This window comes from Triturus cristatus, chromosome 4_1 (assembly GCF_964204655.1).
Source record: "Triturus cristatus chromosome 4_1, aTriCri1.1, whole genome shotgun sequence".
In the NCBI taxonomy this organism is placed as follows: Eukaryota; Metazoa; Chordata; class Amphibia; order Caudata; family Salamandridae; genus Triturus; species Triturus cristatus.
In genome coordinates, this window is record NC_140585.1 from 44304568 (window position 1) to 44321385 (window position 16818).

The following is a 16818-nucleotide window of genomic DNA, read 5'->3' on the forward strand; positions in this document are numbered from 1 at the left end:
ACCTACCCACTTGGGATTTTACTTTGCGTATTTTTGTGAAAATGAACAGCACGCCCACTGGGGATTACAGGCACCGCACTACAACACCCAGAAGGCCGTGCAAGCGGCCACGCCCACTGGGGCAGGTGTACTTAATGTAAACGTGCGCAATGCAGTAGTGCTTTCATCTTCTCAGAACATTGCCACAGAAGAAGGGACTGACGAGATTCCCGAAACGCGTCTGGCTTAAGAACTATTTTGGATGTATGATGCTGTCCAGTCATCTGCTTGCATGCTGCCATTAAAATCAGAGAGATTATTTGCATCTTCCTGTGGCCTTTTTCAAATGGGTTTCCTGCTAAGTTGGATATATATATGTATATATATATATATATATATTCAACTTTCTTTCCCTTGGTACAGCTGCCGCTCACCAAACCAACGGGTGCGTCGTCGTGAAGGACCACCAAGGCAAGGTCGGTAATATTTTATCTCTCTTTCTCGAACCGACAAAGATTGACGACGCTGTGTTCTGACCAAAAATTTATTGGAACAGCTTAGAAGGACGCGTTTCACCTGCCAAGCAGGCTTGTTCACCAATAGTTCAACCATTTGTGAAATCAGACATTTTAAATCGTAATGCATGAGTCAATAGTCACGTGATACGACTACAATTGCAGTATGTTGGAAGAAAGACTCGTAGTTCTCACTCGTGGACAACTATCGTTTTCGCCGCTCAATTAATACACAAAATGAATGAACAAATGTCACAATGTCTAACAGTACAATACATTAATAATTAATGACTAGTCCAATTGAACATAAAGTATATTTTTAAACTTCGTTCGTGATTTTTCAATAAAACTTTATGTAAAATTTTGTCATAGGTATTTGTCTCAGCAAGTCACGCTACACTAGGTGATCGATCCTCACTGATATGATTAACCTCGGACGCTTATGGGTGTATTTGCCCTAGTGGGTTTGCCTTTTTTGTACACCTTCCGTTTGCACTACAACTTTATACAGACAATCCTGTCCTTACAAAATGTGTTCACATTAACATCTAAGGTTCAACTCTCGTGAGTATAACCTGCTCTCGAATACAAGTACTACAACCCTAGTGGGTATAATTTCCTCGTTCGTGCAAGCAGTTTCTCAGATAATGATTGTTTGAAAAAGCTATATTGCTTGGTCTAATTACGATCCAGTGGGCATACACCCATTTCTGATGATCTTTGCATGTATAATCCTAGTTAAAGTGACAGTGGGTTATGTTCTTAAAAATACAATCAGCTTGTGCTGAATAATCAAATAAGCAGCTATAATGTATAAATCCTTCAAACCAACTTGCGACTTATAATCCCTCATGCCTTCAAGAAAAACTTGAGAGGAATAAGTTCGAAAAAATGAAAACAAAAGAAAATTAAAAAATAGTTAAAACTAGAAATTGAGAGAGGTGTAGCATGCATATCTTGTTTCTTCGGTTGACAAATTGTGTCGCAGATTGGCACACAAATATTGTGCCTTTAATTTACAGATGGGTTATCAAGTCCTCTTCCATATTTAAGCCCATAGGGGTTTTGGTGTTTAATTCAATAATGTAGCGCGATTCTAGTCTTCTAAGCTTTTTTTCTCGGTTGCCGCCTCTAATGCTAGGAGGCACGCAGTCGATGACATAATAGCTTAGTTCTTGCGCATTTTTATCATGGTATGTGTCGAAATGTTGTGCAACTGGGTATGTTTTATCCCCATTTCTTATGGCTCTCAGATGTTGCAGAATTCTTACATGTACTGGGTGAATAGTACTGCCCACGTATTGCAGGCCACAAGGGCACTGCAGAACGTAGACAGCATATTCTGTTTTGCACGACAGGAAACCTTTAATCTTTTTCTCTCTTTTAGAGAGTCCAGGTTTGTAGGAAGAGGTATTCTTCCCATGGTTACAGGCTTTGCATTTTGTGCATTTTAAAAACCCTTCTTTTCTTCTTAACCATGTGTATGTCTTTGTGGTTTGCTGGTTTGGAATCATGTTGCTGACTAGCATCTGCTTAAATGATCTAGCTTTTCTGAACGTGATTGCAGGCCTTTTTTGTACTAACTTGCCCAGAATTGCATCGTTTCTGATAAGGTGCCAGTGCTTACTCAGAATACTCCTAACTTGACCATGCTGTCGGTTGAAGGAGGTGATCATTCTTACTTGATTATTCTGCTTGTTATGTCGCATGATCTTACTTTTGCTGTCATGGAATAAAATATCTTCTCTTGTTCTCTTTTTCGCTTGTTTAATAGAAGCCTGAATATATTCCTTTTGGGGCGTAATTAGACCAAGCAATATAGCTTTTTTAAACAATCATTATCTGAGAAACTGCTTGCACGAACGAGGAAATTATACCCACTAGGGTTGTAGTACTTGTATTCGAGAGCAGGTTATACTCACGAGAGTTGAACCTTAGATGTTAATGTGAACACATTTTGTAAGGACAGGATTGTCTGTATAAAGTTGTAGTGCAAACGGAAGGTGTACAAAAAAGGCAAACCCACTAGGGCAAATACACCCATAAGCGTCCGAGGTTAATCATATCAGTGAGGATCGATTACCTAGTGTAGCGTGACTTGCTGAGACAAATACCTATGACCAAATTTTACATAAAATTTTATTGAAAAATCACGAACGAAGTTTAAAAATATACTTTATGTTCAATTGGACTAGTCATTAATTATTAATGTATTGTACTGTTAGACATTGTGACATTTGTTCATTTATTTTGTGTATTAATTGAGCGGCAAAAACGATAGTTGTCCACGAGTGAGAACTACGAGTCTTTCTTCCAACATACTGCAATTGTAGTCGTATCACGTGACTATTGACTCATGCATTACGATTTAAAATGTCTGATTTCACAAATGGTTGAACTATTGGTGAACAAGCCTGCTTGGCAGGCGAAACGCGTCCTTCTAAGCTGTTCCAATAAATGTTTGGTCAGAACACAGCGTCGTCAATCTTTGTCGGTTCGTATTACAGACTTGAAAAAGGCACTTTCAACACCATACGGCTACAACAGCACAGTACTGGTCATGTTCCTTTACTGCTTCTAGTGTTATCACAGTTGGATTCTCAGTGTACATTCTTTGCAATGCTTTGTTCATATTATGAATGGAATAAAATACCAAAAATTCATATCCGGTGTGCGGTGTGGATGGCCAACCAACTTTTACGATGTGCTCTGGACCATCTTGATATTGCATTGGGTGTGGTGTCTGATCACTCTCTGTAGTGAATCCCTTGGGTACCAACGGTACGGTTCAAAGCAGCACCCTTTTTTATACATTCTTATGTTAATAAACAGTGTGCTTTGTAAGTATTGCCATACTTGTCATCGGATGTGCGATTAGCGCGATCCACTGATTCAAAGTGATTCCAAATGTAAAGTGACTCTGCTGAGAGGAGAGCCCTGCTGTAGCCCTGCTGTCAGGGTTGCCCAGAAAGAATCATATTGAGCACGCTGTGGTATCCTGAGGAAGCAGTACTGCTGAGGCCTCTGGTGAACCCGGCCTCCCTATCCACAAGCGTGGCTCTCCAGTCGCCCTCTGAACCCTGAGGAGATCCCCAGGACCACTCTGGCCCTGGAGTGGTCAACGGGACCGCCGTTGTGAACTGTGAGGATCCTTGAGTGTGCAAATCACCCATCACCAGTTGTGTCTTCAATCGTAGCCCCAAGGCTTAATGTTCCAAGAAAAGACCAAACCACATCTTGCTGTTGTATTGAATGTATGAATGCATGTCTGAATGTCTGTAGCGCAAACTTAGCCAAAAGGCAGTATGAGCTTGCAGCAAATGGCTTTCTAGCATGCAAAGGTTACAAGTATTCCTTCACACTCTGAGCACATCGACTGTATGGTTGATGGGCAGGGTCGGACTGGCCCGTAGGGCAATCAGGCAGTGCCCGATGGGCTGGTCTGACAGGTCAGTGGGTGGGTCGTTTTTAGGTCTCGCCTATGCAGCGCGCTTGCGCGGCATAGGAGAAAGACCTTTAGCCACTGATGAGCCTTTTCAGCCAAAAACGTGCACGCAGTGCATTGCTTTTAATGGCAACACGTGCATGTCTGGCGATTCCCTTGCGGGAGCGAGCTTTGACATCATATGTCTGTAATTAACTTGCAAACATATGCTCGTTCCCGGAAGGAAAACAGACCCCCTCCTGTCTTCCCTCCCCCTGCTGCCTCCTTCTTTAGCGCGAGTCGCGTGCGCGTGTTTGTTTTCTTTAATGGCGTGCCTGTGCTTGTTTTAATTCCCAGAGATCCGTGTAATTGCGGCTGTTTAATGGCTGGGGGATTGCGTGTTTTTTTTTCCAAGTCAGTTTAATCTGCGGTAAACCGTGCTAATAAATCTGCATTCTAAGCCTCTTGGTAACCGCAATAAAAATACTTTCCGGTGCAGAAGTGGAATTTAAACAAAGTGTGTTCTATTTTGTAACGTAACCGGTGCACATGTAAAGCACTCCAATACCCTCGGGGCGAGTTTGCGCTACATAAATATGCAACAAAAACCAACTTGTTTACTGTCCTGCAGCCTGAGTTTTCAAGAAACAAAACTGCCCTTGCCACACTAAAGAGGTCAAAGGTTCTGGGCTGCTACGTCCTCTAATGTCGCTAGAAGATGAAGCAACACATGCTGTCTCCTATATGATGTTTGTGAAATTATGCTACTATGCTGGGGCAGCTTGTGACGCAGCACCGATTTTCCGCAGCATAAGTGCATAGAACACAAACCACACACCTACCAATGCCACTTGAGGTCAGTTCTCAATATTTGGCTTGCACCCATTGGATGTTACATTTCAAGATAAGTTAATTGAACTATTTAAGTCATTTTCTGGTGCACACAGATGATATCCATGTTGCAATTGCCACCATATCATTATTCAAATTTACCTCAGATGCTACGGACCAATATGAATCATCGTCACAAAGTTACCCATTGACTCCAGAGCTGGCACCAACCTTGACAGAAGTGTGATCGCATACATCCAGAGCTGGGGGACATGGGTGCGGGGATTTTCCATTTGAGTGACACTTGAGAAAGCATGAAGTGACAGAGGTAAGAGTTTTCATCGGTTCAAAAATCCCTAAGCACCCATCTGTCCTTTACATTCTAAAATGCTCTCATTTGTCTCATTTCCGTCCATTGTACGGTTTTGCACCTGGGGATCATATAGTATATAGTGTGATTTTGCGCGCTATTTTGTGAAGCATTCGGCGGCGTCATGAAGGGAGGAGCTGATATTACACAGTATTGGACTTTTCTAAGAAACCAGAACGATGATATATGATTAACTGTTACACATTCATGACTGGCAACATAATAATCCCCTTTATATTATATTAGAACTGACAAAATAAAGATGGAGTTTCATTTTTACAAGATCATAGTTTGGGATGTCTGGTGTAAGTCGGTAAATTCAAAGCTGGCAGTGTTCGCAGGAAGTCATTACTGTCTATAAACACAATCAGTGTCAAGTCTATCGAAGATTTGTCAAGGGAAAAATGGGATCCTGGACAAAAAGATCACACCTCACTTGAAGAGCCCCTTTCAGCAACCCTAGAGCGGATCATGGTTACCTAACGTTTACTTTAGAGCGTGGGTCTTTGGGAGATGGTGTGGCGTTACAACCTGAGCTGACGAATTTGGAACATGGGAACCCGGTTCGAGTCTCGGCGTCTGCTCAACTTTCTGTGATTCTGGACAAATCACTTCATCTACCCGTGTCTGAAAAAAGCAGAATGCGTCTTTGTGTAATGTATCTGGTTCTCATGTAAAGCACTCCAATACTTTGGGTGGAGTTTGCGTTATATAAAACTGCAAAAATATGTATAAATGTAATTGGAGACAGCTGCAATGTTTACTTGAATTGAGGGGTCGGAGCTACTCAGTGAAGTCTTTTGCAGCAGTCACTCCAAAGTGTTTACACTCGAAGGATTTGTTTCTCGGCCTCAGCTGCTATGATGGGAATCCGGCGTGGCTTGATCCGAGGGTCTTATGCTCTCTGCACGCCGGTGACACCGACTTCTGTCCCACTTTGTCTGCCCTTGTCTAAGTGACTGCCGTGCAGATGTATCTATTAATCTCCTTACATTCGGAATATGTAGTGCCGTGTACTGTTTTGGCTTTCGTGACTATACTGTAATCCAACCTTTTATCAGGTTTTGAGTGCAAGCACAGCTCAACAAGTCTGAAATATATTTAATAGTAATTTGCCAACATTTCATGCTTGGATGTACATCTTAAACATATCTTGTTCCCATTTGTTTTGCTTATGCACATTTCAACAAAGCTATCATCTATTTAATGAATCAGTTAAAAAACATACTTTATCGGTACATAAGCAAATTTGTTAATTACATTTTCATCCGTCAGCCAACCATACCCTACGATACAAATGCTAAAAGTGCTTAATAGGCTTCTACCCAAATATCACTCTGACGAATGGTTGACAAAAGTTGTGGACATCCCACAATATACGAAGAAGACTGTAGGAGATATGGCCTAACGGCCAAAGCCACTGCAGACATAGAAACTTGGAAACCAGGTTCTGGTATCTGCTCAACATTTTGTGTTTCTGGCCAAATAACTTTATCTCCATTGCCTTACCAAAATAGAATAGAGAATAAAGGTTTATGTGGCAACAGGAATCAAGAACACCATACATCCTATATACATGTGTGAGAGTTAAGTATACCTTGTAGCCTTCTGTCTGTGGGACAATAGAAGGCTCAAACTACAGACTAGAAAAGTAGAAAAAATGAAATCAAAGGTAAAACAAACTTCTATATACAATTTCCAACTGTGTATCTCTTCTAGTCAAGAAAAGGTCAAAAACATAATACAACAAGCATTGGCATAGCCAATAGGTCTCGCTTTTGGGACCTTATAAGTATTTAGTTATGCAGCACAATATCCTTGGTGCAACAACATCAACTGTTGCATGGCTAAACACTTATAAGGTCCCAAAGGCGAGACCTATTGGCTATGCCAATGCTTGTTTACCCTGTGTGGGCCTATTTTATGGTCTGCTGGGCTGGTTTTTTAGGTCTCGCCTGACCCAGCGCTTGCGCTGGTCTGGCGAGACTTTGAGTAAGGGCTTCAAAAAATGCTATCGCCGGCTACAGCTTGCAGTGAATGTGCGCGGGCACGCGCTTGAGCAGAGGCACCGTATGGCGTGATTACTGCTGCGCGCGCACCACTCGCGCACATGCACTGCAAGCTGTGGCCGGCGGTAGCATTTTTACCCCGCCACGGCAGTCATTTCTCGAAGCGGGTGCTTGCTTTTTTTTTCTGTTTATTACTTCTATGTAGTAATGGCGGCACCCGTGCTTTAGCTTAAACATCTTAGGCTAAAGTCGGTTGCTGAGATTGCTTCAAAAGTAAAGAAATAGACAATTCTAAAGCATTACTACAGAGCAGTAATAAACAGAAACAAGCATTGGCATAGCCAATAGGTCTCGCTTTTGGGACCTTACAAGTATTTAGTTATGCAACTGTTGCATGGCTAAACACTTATAAGGTCCCAAAGGCGAGACCTATTGGCAATGCGAATGCTTGTACTACTGATTTGCCTGATACTACCACAAACATTGCCTTCAGCAAGCACAAATGCATGCAGTGGCCCATACCTTGTAAAACACCTCCAGAGTGTGTCTTTACAAGTACAAAAGTCCCCAATTTTCAAATGTGGGCACCCTTTTTAGCTCTCTGATTCGCTTCTAGGAGCTAGCAACCAGTGCAGCTTAACGTGAGCCCAGAAGGGCCTATCAAACTTCCTGAAATTCAGGCCAAGCTATGCTGCCATATTCTGAATGCTTTAAAGCTTGCAAATAGCTAACTCAGGAAGGTCAACATAACAAGCATTGGCACAATCCATTGTAGACATGATAGGAGCATTAGCAACGCACGCTTTTATGTGGCCTGGAATATAAAAGGTTTCTTCAAGATCCTCTTTTGGAGGTTACAGGACAACACAACAGCAACAGCGAGAGGAGGCAACAGGAGCTGCCATTGTTGTGATCTTTATGTAGGAAAAACAATGGTTCCTGTGGAATAATATACTATGAGGTTATGATACATCAGCACAATCGCTATACAGAGGGTTAGATAATGGCAGAGCGCGAAGGAACCACTAACACACCGATTACAGTGTAGTATATTTTATGGATTTTTTAAACAATAAAGTTAGGAGTAAACATTATACATCAAAACAACATTTGTGCATAGTGTCCTAAGTGACAAAGGGAACCTAAACCTAAGTGACAATGTGAATATTAAATACAAGGTTTTCACACTTTGTACAAGTCGACCATTATCATAATAATTCCATGTGAACAGCAGCGATATTCAGTGATATGTGCTTGGGAAATGGTTCGCTTCTTCCTTCCTTCTTTAGTCCTGAAGAGACCCTCAAAACAATGTGGGGTCTCTTCAGGACTGGTGATGAAGGGACATCTGAATATATGGTTGCGCGGCCTTGTGAAAATGATGTGCCACACGTGAAGAAAAGAGGAAAAAGGTTTACTCACAGGAGGACCCGTCCGGGTACTCCATGTGAGGACAGGCTGTCAATCCAATGGGGCATGGAGGTGGGCCAGAGGGGCTCAATTAATGATACGCCACAGCCGTAGCGTTGTAGCATCCCTTTGTGGATAAACAGTGACAATGCACTGAGAGTATTTCTCGGTAGAAGAATGGAAAAGTGGGACAGCGCTAAGTACCAACCCATCAGTACTGTGCAATTATGAGTTAAACTGCAGGGAATTACCTGGTGGTATTCCACATGGTGTCCCCTTCTCTGTGGGGTTTAATGCACACTTCTAACTTGTTCTGAGCAGGTGGTACAAATGTGCGGGGGCTGTTGTAAGGCACAGAAGGAGTGGAGCATGTTGGCTGGCAGTGGAGGGCATGCGATGCTCCCCCGTGCCTCGTCTGAGATTTAGGCAGGGGTCATAGAGGTGACATTGGCGACGACGCGTCTTTTCTGAGAGTGATTTTACCTCCTGGATTTTCTGGCCGGTAAAATCATGTTTGTTATTTCCACCGCCAGTAAATTCCAATGTAGGAGAGCTGGGCCTCTTGTAATCGTGTGCACGAGCCTCCACACTCGAATTCACTCTGCACAGTTCCCAATCGGCGGCCATGAGCGCCTTGAAACTGGGCTGAATATTCAGAGTGAGCGCTACACCAGAAACCAAGAGAAGCAGTGAAAAAACAGAGAAAGCCCCCCCTGCCTCCAAGTGGCTTTGGGTGGTCTCAGTGGGTGTAGTGGGTGGGGTCTAATATTGATGCCCAATCATTTCCCACTTTACAAGAACATTTGCATGCTTTAAAAAAACAAAAACAAAAAAAGCACCCTAGCGCCGATAAAGCCGGCCTTCAGGCGCCTCTGCCTGAAAGCGAAGGGAGGTGGTCTCCGCTCCTGCTCTGTGAAGCCAGTGTAGACGCAGGCAGCAAACGAGGAAGGACGCCTTCTCACCAGGGGGCCTGCTGCTATCTGAAATAAATGTACAAGTGTGCCACTGGCTAACCAGCACATCTCAAGGCTGCTCGGGAGCCAGTTTATGGCTTTTATTGACGGACTCATTTGAGGCTTCATGGTGACAAAGGTTCATTCTTTTTGAAAGAAATCTGAGGGTGTCATCAGATACCTTCTGGATTGCGTCCTTTTAATAGAAACGTATAGAAAGATGCGCACGGCTATAGTTTGGTTGTGTAGTACACACTAATTTATGTTTTCAACACACTAAAGCATGCCCTAAACATGCCCCTTCCGAACAGTGATTCATTATGCTGTTCTAAACCTATTTTACGATTTGGTGACTTGTTACTGAATCACAAAATTGGCTTAGGACATTTAAAAATGTCATATGCCACTCTCAAACCAGGTGAGTTTGAGAATTCCAAACTTGGTGATCGCAAACATGCTCTGTACATCAGACCCAACATGGCTTTGTTCATTTTGTGGCATCATGTCTCATACTGCTTGTACTGCCATTTTAAAATAAAGACTTCCATGTTTACAGCGCTTTCAGTCGCAGGCTGGGACCTCAGAACACTATAAATATACATCACTATTCCCTGGTGCACCAACTAGGATTCAGTTGTGTGGCTGGTTACACACACAGATATCTGCAGTGATTGCATTAACCAACTGAGCTTTCATAACACAAAAGAATGCCTTTCTCAGGATTGCAGTTGCCGTATTATTGTGCACTTCAGCACTTGTCACTGAGGCCCCATCTCCAGCACACATCAGCGCCTACTGTGTGTCCTCGAAGCTGCACCAGCCCGGCCTTACACACACAATTTGGGGGGTGGAGGAAGGTGGCAATTGATCTAAAGTCCTTTTAGCCCATTGGGCGTTGCGTGCCTGATTGTGAGGTAGTACATATTGTATTGTAAAAATTGCATGGTGCGACTGAACGTTTCCCAGTGTTTGTATTTATGCCTGTGACCTCTGACCCCTACGGTTGTGTTGGAATCCAATACACATGGTGAAGGTAGTATGGCTCCCACATAAGCAGGCATGAGAGGATGAATATGAGACCATTTGATTAAAGGGCCAGAACAGAATGGGAGAGAGACTGATCTCAGTTTCACCAAAGCCCGAAGAAGCTCCTCAGCCCTGCAAGTGAGCCGACACCTGTCTACATTCTGTGTGTAGCGCTGCGTTCGTAGAATTACATAGCATCGTGGGATGATTTAGTGATTACTTATGCCTGCATTCGATATTATCTATTTTTGTTGTTACTTTATTAAGTAGTGATATAATTAAATACTTTTTCATTGTGAATAAAAGTATTGAGTGGACAGTCCGTTATGAGGGCTATTGAGGGCCCTGTTGAGTTCTGAGTGACTAACTCCACACCGCCTCCATTAAAAAGTAAGCCTCGGACTCCTTAGCTGGCTACAATGAGAGTCAAGCGCATAAAGAGAGTGTTTGGCGCTCAGATTTCAGGACACCAGGAGGTGAGCCCCAGCATGTCAGAGGCAATCGGACTCAATCACCTCGATTGAGAAGTAATAGTAACCCTGAGAATATTGAGAAGCAGCAGTAACCCTGAGAACCAAGAGTCTCCCAAACTGAGAAACAACACTTAGAGCGCGGGCTGAGCCAGGCATGCTATTTCTCCGGAAGTGGAACCGCGCTTCCCTTAACCACGCATATGCCGTAAACACACATATGCATGGTTAAGGCAGTACGCGGTCTAGATGCATGGATGAGCGGGCACAGGAAGAGGAAGGATCGGGAGAGGACGCAGTATGGTAAATTGGGCTGGGTTTAGGGGGTGTGGTGGTAGTTTTCAAGGGTTGGGATAGTTTTTAGGGCTCAGGGTTGACAGTAGTTTTTAGGGATGGGGGTCAGAGTTGTTTTCAGGGGTCAGGTTGTTTTTAGGGCTCAGGGGGTTTGGGGTTGTTTTTAGGGCTGGTGAGGCAGGGTAGTTTTTAGGGCTCAGAGGGTTGGGGTAGTTTTTAGGGCTCAGGGGCACAGGAAGTGGGAGAATCAGGATAGGACGCTGTCTGGTAAGGGGGCTGGGGCTGGGTTTTCGGGGTGGTGGTAGTTTTTAAGGGTTGGGGTCGTTTTTAGGGCTCAGGGTTGGTGGTAGTTTTCAGGGCTCCGGGGGTCAGGCATGTTTTCAGGGCTCAGGAGGGGGCATGGCGTTGTTTTTAGGCCTAGGGGTTTAGGGTACTTTTTAGGACTCAGAGGGGTGTCAGGTAGTTTTTAGGGCTCGGGGGGGGGGGGGGGGTTGGGTCGTTTTTAGGGCCCAGGACGGGAGGCTGAGGTGTTATCTTTACCACACATATCCCTTGACTACGAAATTGTGTGGAAAAGACATGCGTGGTAAAGGCATGCATGGTTAAGGAATGCGTTGTTCAGATGTACTCATTAGTCAGGCAGCATTGTAGAGACACGCGTGGTTTAGCCATGCGTGCCTCTGTCATACAACCCCCCAAACTGGATGTAAGCTGAAAGCCAGAGGGTTGTGTCAGACATCTTGATCACATCCACCTGCTCCCATAGAGGAAGACAAGTTATCTTCAAAAAAGGAAGTTAAAGGTATAGTATGTACATACACAATTAAATAACAAACAATAAAGGTAATTGACTGATTCAAACCAATCCAGAGTAAAATAATGGATTGGGGGAGGGGTTGCTCTAAGTTTAGCTCAATGTCTCTTCCTCCAAATGCATTTTCTCAACCATTTTTTAAAATTAGGCAACTTCAGTCATTTTAAAAGCCCAATTTACCTACTTTATGTTTTTATAATTTGTTTGTTATAGTGCAGTCTAGCACCCTTGTAGGATCCAATGGGGCTCAGCTGGTAGCAGCCCGCCAGGTAACATCAGTTGATAAGGAGAATAAACTGACTAAGTATCACAGTGTAAAAATAAGATTTCCAACTGTTTTCTGAATTTCCTTACATTCGAGTGAGTACAAAGACCATTTAGTTGGGGCCAAAAAGGGACATTTCCTACTAATGGGTTGATGCGGGTCTGAGCATGGCCTGCAGGACACAAGGCTGGTCTGAGCATGGCCAGCAGGACACAAGGCTGGTCTGAGCATGGCCTGCAGGACACAAGGCTGGTCTGAGCATGGCCTGCAGGACACAAGGCTGGTCTGAGCATGGCCAGCAGGTCACAAGGCTGGTCTGAGCATGGCCAGCAGGTCACAAGGCTGGTCTGAGCATTGTCCTGCAGGACACAAGGCTGGTCTGAGCATGGCCTGCAGGTCACAAGGCTGGTCTGAGCATGGCCTGCAGGACAAAAGGCTGGTCTGAGCATGGCCTGCAGGACACAAGGCTGGTCTGAGCATGGCCTGCAGGTCACAAGGCTGGTCTGAGCATGGCCTGCAGGACAAAAGGCTGGTCTGAGCATGACCTGCAGGACACAAGGCTGGTCTTAGCATGGCCTGCAGGTCACAAGGCTGGTCTGAGCATGGCCTGCAGGTCAACAGGTATGTAAAGGAATCCTTCCAGAAGGTATGTTCCCTCTCTGTTGTGTCATAGACCTCGCCATCCATCGCCTTGAAGGCCACCTATGCCTGGACCCGAAGCAGGACTTTGAAGCCGTAAGTGTCTCAGTGAACCTTGGAGTGCGCCCAGTAAAACAAAAGTTCTAGTCTAATATTGTCTGCTTATGTTGTCAGACATTTCTGAAGTCGTATACATCCCATCCTCCTCACCAGTGTTACGAGGCAGTAGATGCACATAAACTGCACATGTTATTGTGTACTCTGGAATGGTGAGGTTTATTATTTCCAGAGGGCAGTAAATAACAAGAACCTCACAACGCCGCCATGAAACAGAAGTCCCGTCCCCACCAACCGTCCATCTATCGCGTTCTCCACGCGAGCTCACGCTCCAGAGTTAGGCAAGCTTGTGCAGAGATTACCACAGTCTCAACGAGCCAGTGGAGAGTAAGCAGCCTCAGCACTGCCAGATTTGAAATCCAAAAGTGGAAAAAGGAAAAGGCCGGAAGACAAAGCTTTCTATCCATCATCTGGAAAAACACTGGGCACTTTTCACAACTACACGAACGGCGTTGAGTGCAATGCTTGTTTCTGCTCTCAATGTCCACTGAATGGGAGCTAGCTTTCTCCGCATTAACACTGACAACTAGGGGGCATATCAACAAGGGCTTTATCTCTGCTTTTTTGGCTTTAAAAACCAAAAAAGCAGAGATAAAACTAGCGCCCTATCAACAACAGGGTGCTACCATGCAAATTTGCATGTTAGCACCCTTTTACTCTATGCTTCCCCTTGCATCTCTAATGAGATGCAAATGGGGCGTTCCAGAGTAAAATAATAGGAGAAATGTCGCTAAGCCACATTTCTCCTATTATCAAGAATGTCGCTAACCCTGTTAGAGACAAAAAAAGCAGCGCTAACCGCGGTTAACGCTGCTTTTTTACGTCTGGTATTTTTCTGATTTAGCCATGATATCCTATGGAAGGAGGATATCATGGCTAAATTTGCCTGTCCCTATCAACAAGGTAATGTGAGATTATCGCTGGGTTTCCAGCGATAATCTCACGTTAGCCTGTTAGCGTGAGGATTTTTATCGCTATTGAGATAAGCGTTGCTAATAGCACGCTATCTCAGCAATAAAAATTCACGCTAGCCGGCGATAATTATCCTAGCGCTAAGTGCGCTTAGAGATAATTATCGCCGGTGGTTGTTGATATGCCCCAAAGTGATCATGATTAGGGGTGGGTGTAACTGGAGTAATTCTCTTTAGCACATTTTCTTGTAATTACTGAAAAAGTACTTGTAATTATGCGTAATTGTGTAAGAAGCGTAAACCAGCATTTAGTGCTATTTTAGTGCAAATTGCATGCTTGTGTCCAAAATGGGCTTGATGATGCATATTGTGCTAAGAATAAATCTCTAAATGATACCGGACATGAGCAGCTGTAGCCGGCAGCTGCTCTCTCTTTCTGAAAACATTGTTCCTGTGCTCCTGCGGTAGGAGTTTTGCACCAAATGACTCCTTATTACTCAAGCTGGAGTAATCACGTAAATTTGGTAATTTCGCATCACAAGAGTAATCTGTAATTATGGAAATTACTCTAATTACTCTAGCATAGTAAAAATTCGCCCAGGCCTAATCCTGACCTACTACTGTTTCAGCCTCCAAAACCTTCCTTTCCAGTTTAGTAACGTGTAAGTTTTGCTGCATTCAAGAGCTGTGCCATTTCCTAGCACTAACCAGGGTCTAGAACAGGTGGTAGCAATGTGGCTATACCCTTTACAATATATGGGTTGGCTTGTAAAACCATTCTGAGTCTCATACAATAGCAAAGGTCAAAGCGCCAGTAGGACAAATAAAATAAACTATCGCAGACTTTAATGCAATTAATCAGAGTAAAAAATATGTATTTGATGGTGACCAGGACAAATTTGCAGCAGTTTGGTGTGTGCTTGTGGCTGTGATTATTGGGACACTCACCTTCTGTTTGACTCGTCGCCGCCACAGTTAATCTTTTCCCGCCGCGGGGCACAGTGAGGACTACAGCCCCCAAGCTCCTTCGCGGCGGAAGTCCGCCCTCGTTAGTAGCGCGCTCGGAGGCGCTTAAATTGGAGGACTACCCCTGCGACGCGGGACGCGCGCGGGTCGGCGCCGGGCTAAGCCCGGGCAAAGGGCGGGCCCTCTGTGGCCCTCAGAGGCTGAAGTAGGCTGGGCTGGGCCTATTTATTAATATTTAATTTTAATCCTGATTTGTCATTTTGTATTTTGCTTAGTGGTACATGTTTATCGTGGTGTATAATGACGGTGTGAACATTCTCCTCCTGACTAGGAACTCATCGTAACCTACCTCCAAACACTCAATCTTTTATTGTTTAACTGTTATTAATTGCACTCATTCGGGGTTACGGTCTTTCCTGTTTCCCACGTATAAGGATGTCGGCTAAAAAGTTACGTTCGGGGAGATTATTGGGGGGAAGGGCTTGCACGTTGTCAAGATCCAACCCCCTTAGTAACAAGACTGCCAGTAACTTGGTATTAAAGGGTCAATGCCAGTTGCCACAACTATGGGAGAAGAAGGTCCCTTATGTGGGGAATAAAGAATATTCGGGCTCTCTGACTACTGAAAAATCCTGCCCAGCGCCCCCTGATATGTCCGGTGACATTAAGGGTGTCTCTTTTAATTCTGAGATTGGGCAACAAAATAATGGGTCTGCAATTTATAAAGTGTTATCATCCAATGATCTCATGGGAGGTTCACAATTAAAGGTGGACAGTAAGGGAGACTTACAGCTGTCAAGTATTGACCTGGAGCTTTGTGGTCGATACTTAGCTGATGGTTCTTTGAAACTACCTGAAGCTATTAAGTCCCCGATTGGTGCTACTCCTTCTGGTCTTTTGCTTCATAGTAGTACCCCCTCCTTAAAATCGCCAGATATTTTTTCTCAGTATAACATTTCCAAGAGCCCACTGCCTAATTTATCTGGCATTGGTCATATGGGTCTTCCAGGTTATGATAAAGTGGAAAAACCGATTTCTGAATCCCTGATTGCATTGGAACATTTGCTGGCATCTATCTTACAGTTATTGAGTAAATTTGTGGGAAGCTCTGACTGTATTTTGGAATCAGTCACTCAGATATTAAATGTTTTACTGTTAAAGCTCCCGGAAAAGGTTCCTGATTTAGTTTCTAAGGTAGGTCTGCAGGAGCATGAGCTGGGTAGTGATCACTCAACTGTAAATGTAAATTCAGTTCAAAAAAATCTTGTGGCTACTCCTAAAAATGAGCCTTTTTTAGTTCCCAAACTTCCTGTATCTAATTGTGTAAAGATTTTTGACCTTGAAATTGAAGAAGAAAGTGTTGAGGTCGCCGCGCCAAAAGCTGAAAAAGAGCTATTTTCAATTTTTGTGCCTGAAATGAAGGGGATAGGGGGGGTTGAAAAGGGAAAAACTAGAAAACAAAGAAAGAATATAGGAAAAAAGAGGAAACCAATCCGTAGATACAGGAAGAAAAGGCAGAGACAAATAATTTTTGAGGATTCCCAAGTCCCAGATACCAATGTCCATATTACTGGAGAATCTGTGGGTGAGTCTCGGGGTCGAGAGGCGGCCACTCACTCTTTTGACATTTTGAAGCCCTCAGTATTGGGCATTGAAATCTCCTCTGATTGTCCGGTCTCTCCTGGGGATGGCCCCCCATTGGATGTGGGGGGGTTGACAATACCTCTCCCCGTGGTAGAGATGTCCGGGTTGGTCCCTACGTTGTCTGTAGCTCTAAATCCTTCTGCCCCTGCTTTTCCTGCTTCGGGTGGTGGTGTAGTATGGC